General features: G+C 35.3%; 1 pseudogene; it reads right to left on the minus strand.

The window, feature by feature from the left end:
- Positions 1-5,005: 5,005 nt before the first annotated feature.
- On the minus strand, positions 5,006-15,890 carry LOC107527548 (ADP-ribosylation factor 1 pseudogene; annotated as a pseudogene).
- Positions 15,891-19,000: the final 3,110 nt, after the last annotated feature.

A 19,000-nucleotide genomic window follows, 5' to 3' on the forward strand; every position in this document is an offset into this window, starting at 1 on the left:
TAAACCAATGCCTGCATATATTGTTATGGTTGCAAATATTAACTTTTTCTCTTTACCTGTTAATTTGTATTTTAAATCAAAAAATTAATTTATTGGCTGATATAATTACAGATTAGGGGGTAGACATGCTAGCTACAGGTAAGGTTTACATTAGGGCTCATAAATTGTGACCAGGTTCTGGTTTCTTTTTATGTGTTGTGTTCTTTTACGTGCTTTGGCATATTTTTAAGTTGGCTCCTCCCTTTGGGATTTAAGATGGCTGTCTATAGTCCTTAAAATTATAAGATCCCTTTTTGAAGTCTAGCAGAAAAGAGAAACTTTGCTCTCCTTTATAGTTCAGCTGAAAGCCCTGGTGTTGAGTCTTGATCTATTTGTAAAGGCTTGACTTGGGTCATGGTTTTTTTCTGGCCTAATCACTGTGGGAGACATGAGAAGCTCATTGATCCACCCATGATCAATCACCAATAAACTACATAGCTAGAACATTCCAGGTGCTATTGGGAGGCAACTAACAAATGTCTATGACAATCAGTATCTATTCTATTTTGTTGAATATCGTGCTTCAAAGCAACACACAGTTTTGTATTACTTCCCATTTCAGGCCTAATCAGAATCAAAACACAGAAAATGGCTGGGTAGGATGGAAATATACCAGCTGATCTTAAATTTGAAAACAACAGTACATTTTTTCTCCTTGCTAATGGTAGAGATTCAAAACAGTCACAAGCACTGGGGTTGATTAAAAGCAAAGCTGCCTTGTAAGATTTAACAACTGAGGCAATGAGTGAAACTGGATTGGATCTTGGTTGGAAAAAATTTATCTGTGAAAGATAATTTAGGAATAATTGTGAACAGATGAATATTGATTGGACAGCAAAATATTTAGGGAATTATAAATAATTTTCTTAGGTGTAGTAATGACATTTGATAATATTAGAGAAAGCACTTAATTTTAGAAGAGGAACGCTAGAGTATTTAGGGTTGCACAGTGTGTTATTGTCTACAACTTACTCTCAAATAGCTGAACAGATCATACACACACACACACGTAGATAAAACAAATATTACAAACTTTAACAATTGTAGACTCTAAACGGTGAGTATACGAGTGATGATTGTAATACCCTTGTAATTCTTCTATGTATTTGAACTCTTCCAAATGAAAAGTAGGGAAATAAAAAACGTTTTTGAGTAAATCTGAAAAATCCAAACTAAACAAAGGCTGTTTTGTTTCTGTGCTTTTTCCCCTCCTATAGACTCAGGTATTAGTTCCACAGAAGGTAGAAAAAGATAGATTTATTTTGGTATTAAAACAATAAAAGTTATATTGCTTTTCTTCTTTTAATTTATATTTTATTGAATTTAATTTATATTTTATTTGGATGCCATTGGTTAATAAAATTATATAGGTTTCAGATATACAATTCTACAATACATCATTTGTATATTGTATTGAGTGTTTACCACCCCAAGTCAAGTCACCTTCCATTACCATTTATCCCCTCTTCTACCTACCTCCATCCCCCCTTCCCTCTGGCAATCAACATACTTTTGTCTGTGTCCATGAGTCTTTTTTTTTTCTTAATCCCTTCACCCTTCTCACCCAGCCTCCAGCCCACTGCCCTCTGACAGCTGTTTGTCTGTTCTCTGTATCCATGCATCTGTCTCCACTTTATTAGTTTATTTTGTTCATTGGATTCCACATATTAAGTGAAATCATATTGTACTTGCCTTTCTCTGACTGGCTTATTTCACTTAACATAATATTCTCCAGGTCCATCCATGCTGTCTCAAAAGGTAAGATTCCTTTCCTTTTTTGTGGCTAATAGTATTCCATGGTGTAAATGTCCCACAGCTTTCTTATCCCTCATCTACTGATGGGCACTTAGGCTGCTTCCCAATCTTGCTATTGTAAAGAATTCCTCAGTGAACAAAGGAATGAATATATTCTTCCAAATTAGTGTTTCTGGTTTCTTTGGAAATATTCCCAGGAGTGGAATTGCTGGGTCATAAAGTAGGTCTATTTTTAATTTTTTGAGGTAAGTCCATACTGCTTTCCACAGTGCTTGCACCAATCTGCATTCTCACCAACAGAACATGAGGGTTCCCTTTTCTCCCCATCCTCACCAACACTTGTTATTTGTTGATTTATTGGTGATAGCCATTCTGACAGAGGTGAGGTGATATCTCATTCTTCATTAATTTGCATTTACCTGATGCTGAGTATATTTTCATATGTTTTTTCATATGTTAGCCATCTGAATGTTTCCTTTGGAGAAGTGTTTTTTCAGGTGATCTGCCCATTTTTTAAATGGATTGTTCACTTATTTGTTTTTTGGAGTTCAGAAGTTTGAGTTCTTTATAAATTTTGGATATTAACCCCTTATCAGATGTATCATTAGCAAATATGTTCTCCCATTTGTAGATTGTCTTTTCACTTTGTTGGTTTCCTTTGCTCTGCAAAAACTTTTTAGTTTGATGTAGGCCCATTTGTTCATTTTTCTATTATTTCCTTTTTCTGGGGACATATATCAGAAAAAAAATTGCTAAGAAAAATATCATAGATTTTACTGCCTCTGGTTTCTACTATGATTTTTATGGTTTCATATCTTATATTTAAGTCTTTAGTCCATTTTGAACTTATTATTGTATATGGTGTAAAAAGGTGGTCTTCGTTTTTTTGCAAGTATCTGTAAAATTTTCCCAGCATCATTTTTTTAACAGACTGTTTTTGATCCCACTGTATGTTCTTCCTCTTTTGTCAAATATTAATGGACCATATAGGTGTGGGTTTATTTCTAGGCTCTCTATTCTGTTCCATTGATGTATATGTCTGTTTATATGCCAGTACCATTCTCTTTTGATTTCTATGGCCTTGTAGTATAGTTTGATATCAGGTAGCTTGATACCTCCAACTTTGTTCTTTCTCAGTATTGCTGAGGTTATTTGGGGTATTTTGTGGTTCCATATAAATTTTTGGATTATTTGTTCTAGTCCTATGAAATAGAACAAATGCTTCTATTTTCATAGGAATGGTATTTTCATAGGAATTGTGTTGAATCTATGGATTGCTTTGAGTATTATTGACATTTTAATGATGTTAATTCCTCCTATTCCTAAACACGGTATATGTTTCCATTTATTTGTATCTTCTTCAATTTCTTTCTTCAGGGTATTACAATTTTTCAAATATAGGTCTTTTACCTCCTTAATTAAATTTATTCCTAGCTATTTTTTTGGATGCAATTGTAAATGAGATTGTTTTCTTAGTTCCATTTCTGATATTTTATTATTGGTATAGGAATGCAACCAATTTCTGAATATTAACTTTATATCCTTCTACATTACTGAATTTATTTATCAGTTCTAGTAGTATTTTGGTGGAGTCTTTAGGCTTCTTTATATAAAGTATCAGGTCATCTTCAAATAATGACAGTTTTACGACTTTCTTTCTAATTTGGATGCCTTTTATTTCTTCCTATTGTCTGATTGGTGTGGCTAGGACTTCCAGTACTAGTTGAATAAGAATGGTGAAAGCAGTCATCCCTGTCTTGTTTCTGATCTTACGGGACTTTTAGATTTCCCCCATTGAGTATAATGTAAGCTGTGTGTTTGTTATATAAGGCTTTTATTGTGTTGAGCTTTGTCTACTCTATTCCCACTTTGCTGAGAGTTTTTATCATAAATGGGTGCTGGATTTGGTCAAATGCTTTTTCTGCATCTTTTAATAAAATTCTGTGAATTTTAGTCTTAATTGTGTTTATGTGGTATATCATGTTAATCGATATACCAGGAATAAATCCCAGGCTCTTTGATCATGATGCATGATTTTGTTAATAGTTAAGTGATTTTATTCTAATAGCTATTATTACAGTGCTGCTCTGTCAAAACAAAAACTGAAAACATGTATATAAAAACGTTGATTACTAATCATGTTTTGAAAGCAGTAAGAGGTTCTGACACACCAGAAAAACCAGTTCTGAGCTTTTCCCCAAGATAAATTTTAATAGCTCCAGCTTCTTAAGTGTTTATCAAGATACAATAGAAAAAAGTAGAGGTTGTTACTTTTGATGTCAGATCTGACCCTTGCAGGCTGAGGGAGTGAAAGCACATGTGGACGCGAGCTCTGAGCAACTAAGCTCTAAGATGACTGGCCAACTGTCCCCGCTCCTACTGGTGAGACCCAGGCAACCTGGAGCAAGTGAGCATGTGTGGGTACCATGGGGGGCTCCCCTTGTGGCCAGAGTGGTCCCACCAAGGCACCTACACTGACCCACACTGACCCAAAGGAAGGGTGAAGTCCCTCCAAGTGGTCTGTGAGTGGTGGCTGCAAACTCCACCCCATCCCCTGGACAGTGGTTTAAGCACAGGTACAAGTACAAATGCTAGTGGATGCAAATGACCCAGCAAGAGAGAGCTGATCAAGGACCATCAGTGACCGTGCAGAATGTATTGTGACTGTTTTGCCCAACACACCCTCCAGACAGAAGACAGATCATGGGTAGGCTGGATTCAAGCCATTACTGCAGACCCAACACTAGGCACATTTCTCCCTTCTCTGTGTTCAAGTGTCTCCTTACCTTATATTTGTAAATACTTAAAAAAAAATGCACTGAGTTTGGGTTAAAAACCAACCACCAAATTGAATCTCAACACAGATCAAAAGCCCAGAGGAGGAGTGTTGAGCTGCTCTGACAGAGATTTCTAGAGGTTCCACATGACTAATATCCTTTCTCAGTATTAAACAGTGGGTTCATTCTCTTTTTACAATAAAAAAAGCTGAGTAATATTACATAGGAGTTCCAGAAACTGCCTCATTGGAAACAAGGACTATTTACATTAAATAACCCAGTAGTATGCTGCGTCTGCAAATGTACAGCATGATGATGCACACTGGGATCAACCATGGAGACAGCTTCTGGCACTCACACCACAGGGGCACATCTGTCACCTGAGAGAAAAGCCAGGGTGAAGGAGGGAGTGAGGAAGGAGAGAGGAGTGTGGCTCACTTCTGGTTACAGAGTTGATTGGATAGCCAGTCCAGTCCCTTATAGAGCCACTTCCTCACTGGTGGCACAGGAGGCCTGAATGTACCAATTCCTGTGATGCAGAGAGTGCAGGCCCATCTTGTACATGGTCTTTGCTGTGTTTGTGGCATTGTGGAGGTCCTGCTTGTTTGTGAACATGAGCAAGACAGCATCCCTGAGCTTGTCCTCTGCCAGCATTCACATGAGTTCTGCTTGGGCCACCTTCATGTGCTCTATTTGCTGTCAACCACAAAGATGAGGCCTTGTGTGTTCTGGAAGTAGTGGTGCCACAGTGAAGCTGATGGCCTTATACTCCATGATCTCCATATTGAAACCTATGGTGAAGATAGTGGTCACAAACTCACCCAGCTTCAGTTTGTACAGGATGGTGGTTTTCCCCACATCATCCAGGCTCACCATGAGAATGTGCATTTCTTTTTTTGCCAAAAAGACCCTTCCTTGAAGAGATTTGCAAAGATATTCCCTGTGCCAGCGACTGAAGGGAGAGACACTGGCCAGAGAAACCCTTGGCAGCTGTGATGCTGCTGCTGCTCAAGCCAGGCATTGGTTTCATTCCCATCATGGTGTATGATTTTTAAAATGTATTTTTTAAAAAATGGATTTGGTTTGCTAGCATTTTGTTGAAGATTTTGCATCTAAGTTTATCAGAGATATTGGCCTATAATTTGCTTTCTTTGTAGTGTCTTTATATGGTTTTGGAATTATGATAATGCTAGCCTCATAAAATGAGCTTGGGACTCTTTCCTTCTCTTGAATTTTTTGAAATAGTTTGAGAAATATAGGTGAACTATATTGAGAAATATAATTCTTCTTTGAATGTTTGATAAAAATCACCTTTGAAGCCACCTAGTCCAGGAATTTTATTTGGTGGGAGTTTTTTGATTACTGCTTTGATTTCATCAGTTGTAATCAGTCTGTTCAGAGTTTCTGATTCTTCTTGATTCGATTTTGGAAGATTGTATGTTTCTAGGAATTTATCCATTTCACCCAGTTTGTCCAAATCGTTGGCACATAGTTGTAAATACTATTTTCTTACAATCCTTTGCATTTCTGTGATGTCAGTTGTTACTTCTCTTCTTTCATTCCAACTTTATTTATTTAGATCCCCTCTCTTTTTCTTGATGAGTCTGGTTAAAAATTCATCAATCTTGTTTATCTTTTCAAAGAACCAGCTCTTGGTTTTATTTATCTTTTGTATTTTTTAAGTCTCTTTGTAATTTATTTTCACTCTAATCTTTATTACTTCTTTCCTTCTAATCACTTTGAGCTTTGTTTGTTGTTATTCAGCTAGTTATTTTAGGTATAAGGTTAGATTGCTTATTTAGGGTTTTCTTGCTTTTTAAGATAGGCCTGTATTGCTATGAACAATACAGGCTGCTTTCCCTTTGTATCATAGATTTATGTTTTTGTGTGTGTTCATTTTCACTTGTCTCAAGGTGACTTTGATTTCTTCCTTGGTCTAATTTTTAACCCATACATTGTTTAATCACATGTTAGTAAGCCTCCATGTGTTATGTGTATTTTTAATTTTTTTTTTTTTTTTTTTTTGTAAATAATTTTTAGTTTTATACCTTTGTGGTCAGAGAATATACTTGATTTGATTTTAATCTTCTTAAATTTACTGAGATTTGTTTTGTGTCCTAACATGTGGTCTATGCTAGAAATATTCCATGTGCACTTGAGAAGAATATATATTCTTCTTTTTTGGGGTGATATACTCTGAAGATATAAATTAAATTCATATGATCTAGTGTGTCACTTAAGGTTGCTGTTTTCATGTTGATTTTCTGTCTGGAAGATCTATCCATTTTAACACTTCATTGGGAGTGTTAAAATACCCTACTATGACTGTATTACTGTCAATGTCTCCTTTTATATCTATCAATATTTGCTTTATATATTTAGTTGCTCTGATGTTGGGTGCATAAATGTTTACGAGGGTTATAGCCTCTTGTTGCATTCTCCCTTTACCATTATATAGTGTCCTCCCTTGTCTCTTAAAATTACCTTTGATTTAAAGTCTATTTTGTCTGATATAAATATTTATACCCCAGCTTTTTTGTTTTTCATTTTCATGAAACATCTTTTTCCTTCCTTTTACTTTTAGTCTGTATGTATCTTTTGTCCTGAGGTGAGTCTCTTGTATACAGCATACACACACACACATATATGTGGGTTGTATTTTCTTATCCATTCGCCTACCCTATGACTTTTGATTTGAGCAGTTAAGCCATTTACATTAAAATTGATTATTGATAGATATGCATTTATTGTTATTTCATTATTTATAATGGTTCCCCCCCCTTTTTTTTTCCTTATAGAAGAGCCTTTAACATTTCTTGTAATATGGGTTTGGTGGTAATGAACTCCTTTAGCCTTTTCTTGTCCTGGAAGCTCTTTATTTCAGCTTCAATCTTTTTTTATGTTTTAAAGTTATTTTCCATCAGCATTTATCCCTCCTATATTCTGCTCCACTTCCACCTACCCCCCTACCCACCCACCCTGGCAGTCAACACACTGTTGTCCTGTCCATGAGTTGCTTCTCTCTCTCTCTCTTTTTTTTTTTTTTTTTTGCTTAATCCCTTTACCACCACCAAACATCACTCTCCACCAGAACTGTCTGCCTGCTCTCTATCTATGAGTCTGACTTTATTACTCTTGTTAGTTCACTTTGTTCATTAAATTCCACATATGAATGAAATCACAACTATGGTACATTTGCACAATTGAATTATACTCAGCTGTAAAAAGGAAGAAAAGTTTACCCTTTTTGACAGTATGGATGGACCTAGAGAACATTATGCTAAGTGAAATAAGTCAATTTCAATTAAATGATAAGAGAGTGAGAGGGGCTGGAAAAGAAGGTGAAGAGATTAGGCAAAGAATATATATGTATAGCCCATAGTCACAGGCAACAATGTGCTGAAGGCCAAAGAAGGGGGGCCAGCACCTCAGAGGTGGTAGGCAAAGAGGGGGAAAGAATGGGAGACATCTGTAATCATGTCAACAATAAAAATAAAGTCTATTCAAACAGTGGGTGATAACTTCCCAAACCTATGGAGAGAACTAGATCTTCAAATTCAAAAAGCAAACAGAACACCTAGTTACCTCAATCCAAAGACACCCTCTCCAAAACACATTGTATTAAAACTATCAAAAATTAATGACAAAGAAAAAATTCTCAAAGCAGCCAGGGAAAAGAAGGAAGTGATCTACAAACGAAAATCCATCAGAATTTCATCTGACTTCTCAGCAGAAACTCTACAAACCAGAAGAGTGTGGAACCAAATATTCAAACATCTGAAAGAGAGAAATTACCAGCCAAGAATAATATATCCAGCAAAATTATCTTTTAAATATGAAGGAGAAACAAAGACATTCCTAGACATACAGAAGCTGAGGGATTTTATCACCAGAAAATCTCCATTGCAGGAAATACTCAAGGGAGTTATTCCACCTGAAACAAAGAACATAAGGTTACAACACTGCAAGTAAGATCACTAAAAAACTTACAGCATAAACAGGGATAATTTGTGACAACAAAAACATAAAAGGGGAAGGGGTAAAGGTCTGAACTGAAGGAGAATCAACATCAGATGCACTCAAAAGAAAAAAGAGAAAACTACTGTATATATGGAACTTTATTTTTTATAAACCTAATGGTAACCACACACAAAAATCCTCAAACAACAACACATAGCTTTAAGAAAAGAGGAAAGAAGTATGGAATACCACCAAACAAAAACAACAGACAGCACAAAGGACAGGAATCAATGGAGGCACAGAGCTACCAGAAAACAAAAGATAAAATGGCTATAGGAAATCCTCACACGTCAGTAATTACCCAATTGTAAGTGGTCTGAATTCACCAATAAAGAGGCACAGAGTAGCAGAGTGGATCAAAACCCACTCTATGCTAACCATATGCTACCTTCAGGAGACACATCTAAGCTGCAAAGACAAGGGTAGATTCAAAGTGAAAGGGTGGAAAATGATTCTCCAAGCAAATGACATCCACAGAAAAGCAGGTGTATCCATATTTATATCTGACAAAATAGATTTCAAGATAACAAAAATAGCCTGGCTGGGCATGGCTCAGTGATTGAGCATCAACCTAGGATCCAGGAGATTGGGGTTCGATTCCCTGGGCACAGGCCCAGGTTGTGGGCTTGATCCCCAGTCAAGAGGCATGCAGGAGGCAGTTGATCAGTGATTCTCTCCCATCATTGATGTTTCTATCTCTCTCTCCCTCTCCCTTCCTCTCTCTCAAATTAATAAAGATATATTTTTTAAAAAAGATAAAAGTAGCAAGATAAAGATGGACACTTTATAATGATAAAGGGGACACTACATCAAGATAACATAACACTTAATATATTTGCACCCAACCAGGGAACACTGAAATATATAAAGCAGCTACTCACAGAACTAAAGGAAAAAAACAGATCAAAACACAATCATAGCAGTAAAGAAATATGAGCCTTAAATGACACACTAGATCAAATGGACATAATTGGTATTTATAGGGCCTTTCATGCCAGAACATCAGATTATACATTCTTCTCTAGTGCAGATGGAACATTCTTAAGGATAGACCATATGTTGGGTCACAGAACTAGCATCAACAAATTTGAGAAGATTGAAATTATACCAAGCATATTCTCTGACCATGGTGCCTTGAAATTAAAAACCAACTGCAAAAAGGAAGTAAAGAAACCCACATCTATTTGTTTAATATAACTGATCAATTCTTCATTTAAATATTTCCATAATCTGTCCCCTCCTTTCCACTTTCATTGACGTTGCCTTAGTATAACTACTCTTATCTAGATCATGGCAAAGCACTGCTAACCAATCTCTTTACTATCAGATTGGTCCCCTTCAATTAGTCTTTCACTCTGCTGCTTTATTTATGTAAAAAAATATACGTATCAGACAATGTCAGCTCTAAAGATTCTTCAGTGAGCTCTTTAGCTTAGTGTATGAGACCTACTATGATCTGGCATTGATTGCCTTCATGGTCCCATATAAAATCTATTTTCCCCATCAACACTTCCCTGGAATACCTACCTACTGTATCATGAATCCGTTTTAGTTTTTCTCACCTCCATATTTTTGGACATGTTATTTTCTCCTCAAGAAATATCCTTCTCTATCTGCCTTTCTGTATCAAACCTTTACTCAGACTTCACTATTGAATCATGAACTTTAGTCTCCAGGGAAGAGTTGACAATGATGCAACCACCTCCAATGGTAATTTCAAATTATTTTGGGAAAAGTACAAGTTGGTGAAAAAAGTCAAAGACCTTTTACCATTATTTGCTTTCTGAGTTTGAGCACTGATAAAATGTCATCTTTTCTTATACAGATTTGTTGATATTGGACTAATAGATATGTAATAGCTTTTAGAAATCCATTTTCCTTCAAATAGTTTGGTATATGAAACATTTTCTGAAATTCATGATTCAGCCAAACTCCTTTCAAATCTTGAACCTCCCGATATCGTCTGAGATGATAGTGGTTTCCTATTGTTACAACATGATCATAATTTGAATCATGCCAGAAGAAATGTTACTTACCCTGTCCTCTAATTCATTATACCTAGTCTTAACACCAAGAAAACAACATAAAACAAAGTTTTCTTGTTTTTCATGATAATATGCTAATCATGAGATAGCTCATCATCCTTTTTATGAAACTAATCAGACTGAAGGGCTTTATGGTGTTTTGCAATTGTATTATTCATTAGAGGGGCTCTTGTTGGCAATTTTTTAGCCAAATTAAGTTGTAGTAACAGTGTTCTGAACTAATAGAGATTACATCAGAATTAGAGATTTTACAACTAAAACAAGAAACATTCTGTCATTTTAAATTAAAATCTAATAGGTAGTGATTATAATTAAGTTTCTAACTACACAAATGACAGTAAGTAATTTCACATTGCCTTTTTTTTTTTTTTTAATAAAAAGAACCTTTCAAACCTCAGTGGCAGTATTTATTGCACAAAATCAAAACTCTACCCATCTTGAAGTCTCATTGGTCTTTTGTAACTGATAGTCCCATTAACAACAACTAAATACTGAGTTTCAAAAGCAGCTGTGCTAAGTATTGTTTACAGGCATTAAGCACTAACGAGAATTAGTCAATCATATTTGAAGGGGAAGTTTTATTCAAAGTTTATTTGGATGTATACATTAGGGAATCCACAAATGTGGAGGCTCAGATTATACAGTACTTAAGGTTTTATATTACCTCACATGTTGAGAGAAAAATGTCAGTTACATAGCTGAGTAATTATTGCTCCATCCTCATATTTTCTTCTTAAACCAGGTAAACTAATATTAAATATAAAAGACCACAGATTGAGAATTTTCAATATTCTTGAGTTATCCATTTAGAAAAATTAAAGTTTGTCTTGTAGACATTAATGTGATTGAAAAGTTTGATGAAGGGAGTAGCTTTACAAACTTACTTTTTCATTTTAACAGCAGAATTGAGCTCATCCCCTTAAGGGCAAAACTCTTATATGTAGAACCCTTACCTAGGAGGCTCTACTGCTTTTTTTTTTTTTAATACAGTAAAGTCCTGATATAAAAATCAGCTCTAAATAATTTTTCTGCTTCTAAATGGTGACCATATTAAAAATAATATATATATATTAATTAATGTATGTGGTTTCTACAGCTTTATGCTTAATATCCAAATTTGATTGCAAATGTGTAGTTAATGTATAGATTCTTATTAAAGCAAAGGATGGACATAATAAAATAATCATTTAATATGACTGTAGTTATTGTATTATGTAATAAATAACTCAAAGTGTGCTTGGACCTTTGCTCATGAGATATGGAAGTAATAAAGTAAGTTGTAGAATATGATGGGTGAAACACAGCATCAATAGTTCATAAAGAAGAAATAGATTTCATATAATATTGTTTTCAACATCTTTTTCAAAGAAAGTTTATGTGTGACATTCAATAAGTGATGAAAAACTAGTAAACTTATAACCTTTTAAACCTTCAGTTAAAACTGTGGTCTTCTAAATCTCAGAGGAAGGCAAACTATCCTAATATAATGTATTATTTTCGGTTTTACAAGATGAATATTTGTTGCATTAAAAAAAATCTTGTTCTTATGGGGAAAGAATGCAAAATGAACTTTATTGCTATAAAGCAATTAAGTGAAAATTAGATAATCACAAGGTGAGAAAAGCTCATTAATTAGAAGAGCAGAAAAACACAGCATGCTGCCAAAAATGAAATACTTATGAAAAAGCAGATATATGTAATAGTCATTATGACAGAGCTAATATTAATTGCAAAGTGACTGAATATTAAAGGAATGACATATTTTTGAAAACAAGAGTTGATATATTTTTGGAAATGGATTACCTTGTGAATCATGGAGTTGAAGGGTTTTATTTCTTATTCACTTTGTTTTCATACCTCCTTCTACTGCTCCCTTTAAAGGTCTCCTCAAGCAATATATATATATATATATATATATATATATATATATATATATATATATATATTTGCTTCTTATGGCTATTAAAGAATATACACGTATTCCATTTTACATTAATTCATTTTTTAATAGAATTAAACTCATTTCAGCATAAAAGGTCATATTTAAGAAACCAAAAAGAGCTCTAAAGCAGTTATGCCCATGAATAATTCCAGACACTAGTTCAGAGGCTGAGAAAGAAAATGTATTAATCTGTAAAATTTGTGCTCTGTCTCACTTAGTACTCTAATTGAACACTTCATGTTACAACACTATGATGACATTTTTTTTGAAGCTTCTATAATATATATTTACAAGATAGTGCTATGAGTTTTGTTAGTCTTTAGAGAAATTATTTTAAAGGGCATTTAACAATTAGTATTATTAGTTGCATAAGGAAGCATATAAACAAATTTATTGTTAAATATGCAATATATAATGTTTTTAAAACACTGGATCATTTCCTGCATTTCTAATCCCATGTGAACCGCAGGAAGTTGTCTCATCTGGCAAAGCTATCTGGCCACTAATTTCATTTTAATAAATTGCTTTTTTGGGGAAAAGTTAAAAAGTTTTACATATTTAGACCTAAGTATTGATCAGTATAGTGTCCCGTGAAAAATAATTAATTTCAGCTCTGGCCAGTGTGCACAGTGGTTAGAGCATTGACCCGGTCATGGGTTTGATACCAGGTCAAGGACAGGTACCTGGGTTGCAGGTTTGATCCCCAGACCCAATCAAGGTGTATGTGGGAGGCAACCAATCCATGTGTGTTTCTCACATCGATGTTTCTCTCCTTGTCTCTCTCCCTCCCCCTCCCTCCCTTCCACTCTCTCTAAAAATCAATGGTAAAAACATCCTCAGGTGAAGATTAACAAAATAAATAAAAAAATTTTAAAATTAATTTCTAACACTTTACCATTAGTTCTATGTTTATACAATAATCTCTTACTTAGTGCCCTCTATTGGAACACTAGTGTTTGATACAAATTAATTACTTTGAGATTGACTATGAATTTTTTATGGGGAGGAGATGATTAGAGAAAAATACCTGAAAGCAGAATTTTTTTTGAGAAGACATTTTGAAAGAATAACTAGTTACTGATTCTGTTTCCAAAGATGATTTTAAATAACTTATCCTTTCCTACACTGTGGAAATAAAACATTTTGAAGCCCGGCCGGGCATGGCTCAGCAGTTGAGCGTCGACCTAGGATCCAGGCGATTGGGGTTTGATTCCTGGTCAGGGCACATGCCCGGGTTGTGGGCTCGATCAATGACTTTCTCATCATTGATATTTCTATCTCTTTTTCTCCCTCTCCTTTCCTCTCTCTGAAATCAATAAAGATATATATTTAAAAAAATAAATAAATAAATATAATAAAACATTTTGAAGAGCTGCTAAGATATTTATAAACAACTAATATGGAATTTATTCTGACTATAGATTAGGAACTTTGCTGTTGCTAACAGCTAGTTTGTTCCATAGTCTGTAAGGAAACATTCAGATAAAGTAGTCAAGTGTTGCATTGTTTTTCTCATTCATGGTGAAGCTAGCATTGTCATTACCTGGTGTTTTACTCAATAACTGCTATTAAAAATTTTATGTTGAGATTGTTGCAGTTTAATGGTGTACCACAAAATGTATCTATAAGCCAAAATACTTGAGGACAAGTTGCCATAAAATAATAACATTAAAGGGAAATCAAGGATTTGTGTAGAAGAACCATTCAATAATGGAATAAGCATGTTGTCAGTATATTCTTAAGAGACATATCAAATACCTAAGCAGAATTTGTATTATTTTTGTATCAAGACCTTTAAAAAGTAAACCATACCAAAATGCTCTTCTTTCTAATGCTTTCTTTCTACCAAAATCTAGCTAATTTTTTATGTGCTTGAATGGGAATTGGGTCTGTAGAGATTTCTTAGGTATTCTGACTATGTATACATTCATGAGAGGGTGGGGGTATTAAAGAAAATAATATATTTAACTTGACAATATATTGGCCATGTATATATGTTTTCATTTTTTTGTAAAAACTTGAATATTGTTAATGCTTTTATAGTTGTTCACTTGAAAATAACTTCATTATATTGGATTATAGATATATTTTATCAGAACATAATTTTTTTTTCAGATTAAGTTCTAAAGATAAGAGCAGATTTGGAATTCAGCAAGAATTCCAAATTATCTCTTCATTAAACCACAGTTAAGCACTTCCTATGTGTTGGGCATTGCATTTAGTAGTAGAGATAGAGAGATGAATACATACCCGATTCTGGCTCTGTAAAATTCACAGTAGTGAAGTAAACATGAAAATGTAATTTCAGTATAATGTGTGAATAGGCATGAAAAGTGAAAAAATGGCTTCAGATAGAAGGAATAATTGATAAACATTCTCTAGGATCATGAGGGAACCATGTATAGAAAAGCTGAGATTTACACAGTGCCCCAAAGGATAAACGTTTTACCTTATAGACAAAAGAAAAAAAGTGTGCCCTTGGATTTTTATTCATGAAGTTATTCCCTAATTTTTTTTTTTTTTTTACTTTTTAAATTTATCTTTATTGTTGAGAGTATTACAGGTATCCCATCCCCCCCCCCAATTGATCTCTTCCACTTCCCTCCCACCCCCTTCTCAGGCCTTCACCCCATTATTAACTGTGTCCATGGGTTATGCATATAACTTCTTTGGTTAATCTCTTCCCACCCTCTACCCCCTTCCCTCTTTCCTCTGAAATATGATCGTCTGTTGCATGTGTCAATGTCCCTGGATCTATTTAGTTCATCAGATTCTTTTGTTCATTAGCTTCTTGTTAAAGAAGACCCTTCAACTTTTCCTATAGTGCTGGTCTGGTGGTGATGAACTCCTTTAGCTTTTCCTTGTCTGAGGGATGCAAAGAGGCCCACAGCAAGACACATCATAATTAAAATGCCAAAGGTTAAAGACAAAGAGATAATCTTAAAAACAGCAAGAGAAAAGCAATTAGTTACCTACAAGGGAGCACCTATACGACTGTCAGCTGATTTCTCAACAGAAACTTTGCAGGCCAGAAGGGAGTGGCAAGAAATATTCAAAGTGATGAAAAACATGGAATTACAACCAAGATTGCTCTACCCAGCAAAGCTATCATTTAGAATTGAAGGTCAGATATTCCCTGAATTTTGTTGATGGTGTGCTTTTTATACTGTGTTTTTCAGTGTTTTAAATCAATTCTAATTTTAAAAAATGTAATGTATATTTTTGAAGAATGAAAGAACTATTTTTAAATTGATTAAGTAAATATTACATTAACTTTAAAAAAAAATTAACTTCTCACATACCTGACCTCATAGTGGAAAAACTGTTCCTGTTAAATAATTGTTACTTTGGAGCATTTGTCCATGGGAATGCAAGCTGACATTTTGGTTATCATGTCTAGAGGCAGCACACTTGTAAGACATAATTTGTTTCTTTGTTTTCTTGACTTTCTTTTTCAGTATTAAACAACTGAAAGTCTTCCTACACCTGTGGGGTAGTATAGTGTTGTGGATTAGAACAGAAATCAGGAATTAAACTGCACTCAAACCTCAGTTCTCAAACGTTTCCCATCTCAAACAATTTGGTTCTTGACAAAGTAGTTCTTGAAAAAAATAACTTGGTTGTCAAACAAAACTTCAGTTCTCAACCAGACAACCCTCTCATGCTGATACCTGTATGATGAGCCAGACATTTCTCAGGTGACAAATAAAGGAGAGGATGCACGAATATGAGACATTTTATCTCTAAATCTCACATTGTGAACATCTCAGGAAATTCTGCTGTGAATATTTTCTTTTTTAATTTTTTGCTTTGGGTCATCTGGAATGGATTAATTCAATTTACATTATTTCTAATGGGAAAAAATGATTTGGTTTTCGAGCAAATCGTTTCTCCAACAGCCTTCTGGAACAAAGTGAGTTCAAGAACGGAGGTTCCACTGTACCTACATGTAAACACTACTTTATGCCCTGACTGGTGTGGTTCAGTGGTTGAGCATCATCCCATGCACCGAGAGGTCACTGGTTTTATTCACATGCCCAGGTTGCAGACTTGACCTCCAGTAGGGGCACAGAAGGCAGCTAATCAATGGTTCCCTTTCATCTATGTTTCTCTCTCTCTCTTTCCCTTTCCCTTCCTCTATTAGACTATTAGGAAGGGTGGAGACCTGAAGGGTACTGGCCCCACTACCACAGGTGGCAGTGGAGGTTGCTGAGGGATAGGTCAGTTGCAGGAGGTTCCCCCTGAGAAGTGTGAAACCTAGACCCCAGAGTGGGCTCCACAGACCGAAGCACCAGAGTGGGGAGCATGCATCCACATATGATCTGGCTGTGAAGAGAGGCAGGGTTTCTGTCTGCCAAGGAGAAAGAGATCCCGCTTCAGACAAAGACACCCTCTTGTAGGGCCAACATGTAAAGATTTCTGCATGGACACTGAACCTGGGCTCTGACAAAGGGAAGGCAGTGCAGACTGGAGTTGCCTGAGGAGAATCTTGGGTTTGTGGCTTAGGGGAGCGATGTGAGGGAGCAGCTGCTGGCATCCCTGTGCTGGGTTGTCCTGATACCACAGCAGCAATATTTCTTGGGCATTGCAATCCCCTCCAAGCAGCATCAGCCTGGGGAAAAGCTATTACCCCACCCTCAAGAATACCATTCGCCCAATCTTGCAACTTAAGCACTGCTGAAAAGTCACCCTTATGTTCATAGCAGCACTATTTACAATAGCTAAAATCTGGAAACTGGATGGGCCCAAGTGCCCATCAGTACATGAATAGGTAATAAAGCTATGGTACATAGTGGTATATATATTCTTTCTGATCAGTGTTTCGGGGTTCTTGGGATATATTCCCAGAAGTGGTATCACAGGGTCAAATGGAAATTCCATTTTTAATTTTTTGAGGAAACTCCATACTATATTCCATAGTGGCTGCACCAGCCTAAATTCCCACCAGCAGTGTACTAAGGTCCCCTTCTCTCCACATCCTGGCCAGCATTTGTTTGTTGATTTATTGATGGCAGCCATTCTTGCAGGTGTGAGGTGATACCTCATTATTTTAATTTGCATCTCTCTGATGATTAGTAACTTAGAGCACACCATTATAAAGAATACATGCACCCCTGTGTTCATAGAAGCACTATTTACAATAGCTAAGATCTGCAAACAGCCCAAGTGCCCATCAGTAGATGAGTGGATAAAAAAGATGTGTTACATTTACATCATGGAATACTATGAAGCTATGAAAAAAAGGATCTCTTACCTTTGAGACAGCATGGAGGGACCTGGAGAGTATTATGCTAAGCAAGATAAGCCAGTCAGAGAAAAACAACTATCACATGATCTCAATCATCTGCGGAATCTAATGAACAAAATAAGCTGGTGAACAAATTAGATCCAGAGACATAGAAGTATGGAACAGACTGACAGATCTCAGAGGGAAGGCCAGGAGGGGGGATGGGAAGAGATTAAACAAAGAACTTATACGTGTATATGCATAACCCATGGACACAGACAATAGTGTGGTGATGGCCAGAGGGAAGTGGGCTGTCAGCTAGGTGGCGGTTGGTAAAGGGGTAGAAAATGGGATACTTCTGAAATAGCATCAACAATAAAAACTGAACTGAAAAAATGAAATAGATGTACCAAATACAAGGGTACATGAAGATGAAAATATATATATATATATATATATTCCATACAATTCAAGAGCAAAGAACCAAATAATCCAATTAAATATCGGCATTGTACTTGATTAAACATTTTACCAAAGACGATAAAAGAATGGACAACAAGTTCATGTAAAGGTGATCAATGTCATTAATCATTAGGGAAATGTAAACAAAAACCACAATGGGCTATCCCTTTACATCTGTTTAATGACCATCATTAAAAAGACCACAGATAAATTCTAACAAGGATTTGGAGAAAAGGGAACCCTTGTGCACAGTTAGCAAGATTGTATATTGACACAGCTATGGTGGAAAACAGTATAGATGTTCCTTATAAGATAAAAAATAAAATTACCTTATGATCCAGCAATTCCCCTCTACAGCATATATCCAAAGAAAATGAAAACACTATGTTGAAGAGATGTTCATTGCAGCATTATTCACAATAGCCAAGACATAGAAACAACCTAAATGTCTATCCATGGATGAATGAATAAAGAAGTTGTGAGATAAGTGTGTGTGTGTGTGTGTGTGTGTGCGTGTATAATTATATCAGTCATATGTATTTTTATATGTGATATATATATATATATATATATATATATATATATTTCAGTCATAAAAAAGAAAGAAATGCTGCCATTTCCAACAATATGGATGAAATTTAAGAACATTTTGGTAAGTGAAATAAGTTAGACATGGAAAGACAAATACTGTGTTATCTCACTTATATTGAATCTTAAAAAAAAAAAAATCATA

This window comes from Miniopterus natalensis, chromosome X (genome assembly GCF_054644295.1).
Source record: "Miniopterus natalensis isolate mMinNat1 chromosome X, mMinNat1.hap1, whole genome shotgun sequence".
NCBI lineage: Eukaryota > Metazoa > Chordata > Mammalia > Chiroptera > Miniopteridae > Miniopterus > Miniopterus natalensis.